Below are 7,005 nucleotides of genomic sequence, written 5' to 3'. Positions count from 1 at the left end.
CAGATTGACTAAGATGACAGGACAAATGTTGGGAGAAATGTGAGAAAACAGATTACTATTGGATTGCTGGTGGAGTTGTGAAATGATCCAATTATTCTGGAGAGCAATCTAGAACTATGCCCAAAGGGTTATAAAGCTGTGTATGATGCCCTTTGACAGAGAAGTGCCATTACTGGATCTGCATCCCAAAGAAATCAAAGGACTCACATGTACAAAAATGTAGCAACTCTGTCATAGTAAAGAATTGGGAAAGGAGTGGATGCCCATCAATTGGGGAATTGCCAAACAAGTTGTGGTATGTGAAGGTACTGGAATATTATTGTATAATAAAATGATTATTTACGTGAACTGATGCTGAATGAAATAAGCAGAACATTGTACAAAATAACAGCAAGAATGTATGATAATTATGAAAGGCTTGGTTCTTAATAGTTCAGTGATCCAAAGTAATCCCAATTTTGGACAGAAAAATGTTATCTGCATCCAAAAAAAGAACTGAGGAGAATGCATTCAGAAAAAGAACTGACATTGAGTGTAAATCAATACATGCTATGTTCACTTCTGTTTTTCTCTCCTATGGGATTTCCCTTTTGTGATTTTTCTCTCCTGACATGATTCATAAAGAAATGTGTATTTCAAAAAGTTTAATATACATGTATAACCAGAAAAAAAGGCAGTACCAAAAATGCTTTCAGAGAAATCCTGAATTAGGATTAAAAAGTCATTCATTTTTGTGGTTTAGAGCTTAATTTCAATTAGTAAAACTTAATTCAATGAAATGAGAAGCCAGAGTGCAGAGTTTAGAAGTGAAAGGAGAAATAAGTGAAGGAAACAGTCAGTCAATAAACATTTATTATTGGCTACAAGCCAAGATCCGTACTGAGCATGGAGTATAGCAGACCCTGGCCTGGAGGAGCTCCCAGTAGCTCCACACAAACAATTTTGCACAAATAAGTGGTTTACAAGAAAAATTGGAAGTGACTCCATGCAAACAATTTTGTACAAATTAAGTGGTTTAAAGAAACATCAGAAATAATGAAGTTGTCTCTTGGGCTTCCTTCAAGAATAATATGAAAGCATATTCAAGAACACAATGAAAAAAGGGTCCAGTTCTCCTTGAAAGGCCAGCTATCCATCTAGGTACATCATAATATCTGTTTTGCCGTCTTTCTCACCTATAGTGTTTCCTCATTGCTTCCCCTTTGCTCCTAAGTTCTCTTCATCCACAAACTTGGTCCCATTGCCTCAGAAAAGCATCTTTCAGAAGGCCAATTCAGTGCTGTCACTAGGTCCCCTTCACTGGATTTCACCATTGTGGGAAAAAGATCCCCTGTCCAGCACTGAGCATGTACCCCCACCCCAACTGCCAGACTGAAAATGAGGCAGGTTCACTGCCTTACAGGAAGGAGCTTGTGCCCTCTTCATGGTTCGAACACCTGGCTTTGCTTGTGCCACACTTGTCTGTTCCCAGAGTCATGGATGAGCCATAACCTTCCTTTGAGCCCCAGGACCATCGGGAAGCCATCCCAGCCCTGCCCTTCCATCAGTGGTTGGACACAAAGGAAACCTCGGTGGACATAAAATTGGTCACCAAATGCAGTGCTCCTCAAAAGTGCAACCTCAAAAGCCAGCCTGCCGTTGCAACCCACAACTCCTCAACTGGCAGAGCAGCTTTCGGGGTCCTGAGCACCTTCCTGAGATTGTCCCAGGCAAAAGGACCTTTCAAGGCTGATTCTGATCAATTCCACCCAAAGGCCCCAGTCAGAAATTGCTAACCACCAGGCTCCTTTTAGAGAATTTCTTAATTATGTAATTTGCAAAGTACTAAGAAGCTGCATCTGCCCTATTGGGCCTAGGACCTCCCTTTGCCAAGGAACACTGCTAGCCAGGGGCCACCCAGACTTCAGTCTCTGGATTCCTGCTTCATTTGATGAGCCAGATACAAATGAAAAATCTTAAGGGCACTGTGAACATCAGTTTTTCAAAAAATTTTGAAAAAAAAATTTAATTTTTCAAGGAATTTTGTGTTTCTTGTGACTTTAAACCCATGTGTCTCATTTTACATGTCATTTTAAATTTTATTTAATTTTTAAATAAATTGGGATTTTTTTCCCTTTAAAATCAACTTGATTGAACAGCTTCCATGGGCAATGACTATCCTGAGACTAAACCTGTAATATTAAGACTGCTAGCAGCTCGAGTCCCCAAGACTTCTACACCACTCCCAGATCAGCTATTAGCTGAACACGTAGCTTTGGGGTTCATCACTCAGGAGATCCTAGACTCTACTCCAGACCTCTCCAACTGCCACAAGGCAGCTGTTGGAGGAATACAGCCTTAGGACTTTTCTGACCTTCAGGCCATTAAGACCTAAAAAATCATTTACTAAAATAACCACAAGTAGTGCTGAGCTAGCTTTCTCCCCACTTCTTGAGTTCTATAAGTTGATCATTTTGTAGGGCCAGTAAATTGAGTTATATGGAGTTGAGGACTGGTCAGGTCTTTATTTGGTGGGCACATACAATACCCATAGTTCCCTGGGCCAGAGCTCATGGGGGAAAACTTACAGAAATGTGTTTTTAGGCCTGCAAGTTCACTAGGTCAAGTGTCGGGCTATTATCTAATTTACTGGGCCTGTGTAAATTTTAGGCACATCATTACTGATATTCATTAGTTTCATAAAAACATTTTCACCAATTCAGCATTGGTTATCTTTACCTCTGGCATTCATTTGAGTTTAGGTACCTGGCTCTGCAAAGTAACAAGAGGAATATCACCTAAATGAATTCACATAGTTTGGGGTATGTTTTATGTCATTTCACCAGGATCTAGCATTTAAGAGTTTTAAATACCTTAGGCCCATTACTACAGCATTCCTAAAAATTGCATTAATTTAGCAGACCTCAAAATTGTACATCAGAAACGTCCCACTTGATTCTCCTCTCAAGCATTTAGGACCCAAATTAATTTGGTGAACAGGGATGAAGGTCTCATCTTCTGCAGTTATTTTCTGCTAGAAGGGGTCCTAGAGATGTTACTGCCTAGTGGGGTCCAGATTGAGGAGCATAGATTTGTGACAAAGAGGTTAGGGAGAATCCAGGAGGTGCTAGGTCTCTGGATCAGGTACAAGATGGTATCCAGGTTGAGCAAGTGGCTGGAAGTTCATGACCTATAAGTTAGAAAAAATAAAGTTACTTAAAGATGCAACAAAAATGAGCAGAAAAAAAAGATTAAATTGAAATAAATATGGGATTCAATAGGGAAAGTAACCAAGAACCCTATCCAGATGAAAACTTGGCTGGAGGGGGAGAGGTGTTGGGAGTGATGGGGCAAGTAAAGGGGTGGGGATAAGAGAGGGTTGTCTAACATCCATAAAATCTTTTATTTTTTAGGATTAATTCAGTAGGAAGTTCGACCTCCCCCAAGGTGGTGTTGGCAAAGAGACAGCTTCCACCACTCAAGTCAAGAAATGAGAATCTAGGGCCAACCAGTTGTCTAAGAGCATGTTGGCCATGGTCCAGGGACTCCTGGAGGATTTAGAGAGAATGTGCCATTCTCTTAAATCATTTGGTGGGTGGCAGAGTCAGGTTAGAGAGGTTATGTTCACGTTCTAAATACCCAACCTAGGGAATGAGTTTTGCCCTTCCATTCCTTAAATACCAGAGAATATTCTCTCCAAAGGCTTTCTTCTATCACATTAGAGGAATAAGGTTGGTGGAGGGAACGTTAGCATTGTAAGAACTAAAAGGAATATTCAGGTAGCCAAGGGTGCATGCACCAAAGTGTTTACAGGGGTTAGACGTTGAATAGAGCAGATGACAGATTGAGAGGGATTCCAGTCAGAGGCATTCCTCCTAATGGCATCTGAGAACTCTCAATGTGAAATTGGAAGACTCATGTTACAAAGTGCATCCCTCAGGGGCAGAAATGGTGCCCAAGGTCACCCTTGATAATTGCTTTCTGGCTAGCTCTCCCTGAGGGGCCCTCTAGTTGCCTGATATTATACCAACAGGAATGCCCATTCACAGGATACCATGGACAAGCCCACAGGCTTAATGTGGTATAGAAGTATTGTAGGGAGTTTGCTGAAATAATTTTGGAAAAGGTACTGCACGATTCTCTTCAAGTGGTCTATATAGTCATACATACAGTGAATGCTCAGGTCCTCATTATAGCTAGTCTAGGTGCCTGAGGTGAAATTAATATGGGAATGGTTACGTTCCCTTGCTCCACTAGTGTTTGTGGAGCCCATAGCTACCATAGGTGGGCAAGAACAAAAGTCATTTTCTGGAGTTACTTCCTGATGGAAAGGGTCATAGAAATGTCCCTGTCTAATGGCGTCCAGAGTGAGGAGGGGAGATGTGCAACAAAGAAGGTAGTGCAGGATCCAGGGGGTGCTGATATCAGGATTACAGGATGGTAACCAGGTTAACCAAGTAGCTGGAAGTTCACAGAAGAAATAGAGCTCACAAGAAGGTGGAAAATGAAGGGGCCGAAAATGAGCAGGAAAGGAATGATTTAAAAGGGGACCAAGTACGGGATTCCTTAGGGGGAGTAGACAAGAGCTTCCCTCCCCAAAAAGGGAAGATTTTTTGAGAACTTTTTATAAATGTCTTACTTCCATCCTGGTTTTTTAAGAACTCTTGCAATATGAAGTTCAACTTTCCCCAGGGGTTGATGTACGTACAACAGCAGATGTTGGCACAGGCACAGCCACCAACCCTAAAGGCAAGAATTAAGTAATTTTAAGAGGCTTTTTACCCCCTCTTCCCAAGTCTGCAAGCACAACTTAGGGAGGACTCCCTGGAGATTCATTTTCTGCACCTTTCCCCAAGACTGAGGATGCCAGACAAAGTGGGGATAATTAGTCTAAAATGCCTCAGCCACAATTTGGGTTATCAGTCAAGTGAAGGCTGAACTACTCTCATTCTGTAAATAGTTAGGCACTCCAAAATAAGATAAAATTTCTTTTAGTAAAATCTTTGATACCTCCTGGGCTTATTCAGTCTTAAAAGGGAAGGCTTCCACCGAATTGGTAAAGATGTCAAGAAAAAACAAAAGTAGTTTGAAATCCTTGGAGTGGGGCCTACGAATAAAGTCTATCTGCCACTCTTCTTCTGGATAGGTAACCCTTCTCCAAACATATTTAAAAAGCTGTTTGGGATAGAGGATTATTTAACAGCACCATCAGGATTTACTTGAGCACATATTGGACAAGCTTGACTAACCTGCCTAATTATCTACTAGCTTGTGTCCAGCAAAAATAGATTTTATAGAGGCAGCTTGGTGGTGCAGTGGATAGAGCACCAGCCCTGAAGTCAGGAGGACCTGAATTCAAATCTGCTCTCAGACACTTAACACTTCCTAGCTGTGTGACCCTGGACAAGTCATTTAACCCAAATGCCTCCGCAAAATAAATAAAATTTAAAACATTTAAAACATTTTTTTTAAATAGTTTGATGTAAGTCAAAGAGAAGTTACCACTGGCTTGCCTCTGGAATTGGAAGCTGGCCAGAGAAGGTTTGAAACACCCAGAGGGGGAAAAATTATTCTCTAATAAGGGCCTTTCTCTAACAAGGGGCTGTTCCTGGAAACTATAAGAAAGTATACAAGAGTCAGGGAGAGGGTGGAGCAGGGATGTCATGGTTAATTCTGCAAGCTTGTTGCCTCTGATCTGGAATAAAATATTACTCTCTGAGTTCAGGGACAACCTGCAGTCAAAGTAGAGTTTCCCCTGCACATTTTATGGGGGAAGTTTGGTCTTCAGAAATCCCTCTTCTTTCTAGAGAGCCCCATGAGCATATGAAACCTAAAAGGCACATTTGGAGTCAATATCGAAGTTCCCTCTCAATCCTTTCCCCCATTTTAAAGCTTTGGTGAGGGCAATGAGTTCTTCCCTCTGAGCAGAGGTCCCAGGGAAAAGCAGTTTAGCTTCCAAAGTGCTATTGAGGGTCACCATGGAGTCACTTACCTTTCTGTCCTTGTCTTCAAGAAAATGGACCCATCAATAAACCATTCACCATCCAGGTTGTGGAGAGGAACATCACTCAAGTCAGGGCCACTAGAGTAGACTGAATCTGAAGTTTCCCCACAACTATGAATAATGTCACTGGACTGTATGGTGTCAGGAAACAAGGAGGCAGGGTGGAGATTGTGACACACCCAGAGTTAAATTGGGAATGTTTAGTAGAAGGGCCTGATATTTGGTTAGCTTTCTGCTAGCCAGCAACAGATGGCCCTTGCTTCTAGAATGCTCTAACCCAGTTGAAAGCTGTTCAAAACGGTTTTTAACTGTTGGTAAAAAAAAACTGTTTGTAACGGTTGTTCAAAACTCCCAAAGCTTTCTCCAACAGCTGGATTTGGGGAATTTGTGGCTCTGTGCCTAACTTCTGCAGCTACTTGTGAATATCTGGGGCAGCCTAAGTAATAAAATGCATGTTGAGGACAATGACCCCTTCAGGAGAAATGGGGTCCAGGTTGGTGTATTTTTTGTTTTTTTGGTTTTTTTTAACTTTTAAATCAATATGTAAAAACAACAACAACTTAAAACAGAAAAGACAGAAAGAGAAAAGAAAACTAAAATTATTACCCTGTCCCAGTAGAACATCAGGGAGTTTTCAAAATATGTAACAAATTTTCTTTTCAAGAAAGCATATACAATAAGAGAAGACATTGTATACATAATAGTACCTTTTTTTGCTTCCTTTTAGGATTTCTCTATGCACTTTTTACTTTTATCTTTTTTTTCTCCTTTTCTTCCCTACCACATCTCTCATGCACACTTTCATTCAACATATATATAATATATTAATGTACACATATATATGTGGACATGCACATACACATACACAAACACATACATGTATATGTAAAATGTACTTTTTACATACTCAAGTATACACACACATGTATTTACACAGACACATAAAACATACATAACCATAACATCTAAAACAACTTTTATTTGACTGAGGTGTAATTTCTCTCTTGATTGAATCTTTTGTA

The 7,005-nt window shown here is 40.6% G+C and overlaps 1 long non-coding RNA gene across 1 annotated transcript; it reads right to left on the bottom strand.

The window, feature by feature from the left end:
- Positions 1-834: 834 nt before the first annotated feature.
- LOC116422383 lies at positions 835-6,498 on the bottom strand. The gene is made up of 3 exons (XR_004232997.1): positions 5,972-6,498; positions 4,619-4,722; positions 835-3,169 (listed from the first exon to the last, which is right to left on the bottom strand). It is a non-coding gene; the product is annotated as an uncharacterized LOC116422383 (long non-coding RNA).
- Positions 6,499-7,005: the final 507 nt, after the last annotated feature.

The sequence above is a fragment of the Sarcophilus harrisii genome, chromosome 3, assembly GCF_902635505.1.
Source record: "Sarcophilus harrisii chromosome 3, mSarHar1.11, whole genome shotgun sequence".
NCBI lineage: Eukaryota > Metazoa > Chordata > Mammalia > Dasyuromorphia > Dasyuridae > Sarcophilus > Sarcophilus harrisii.
This window is presented reverse-complemented; position numbering and strand designations above follow the sequence as displayed.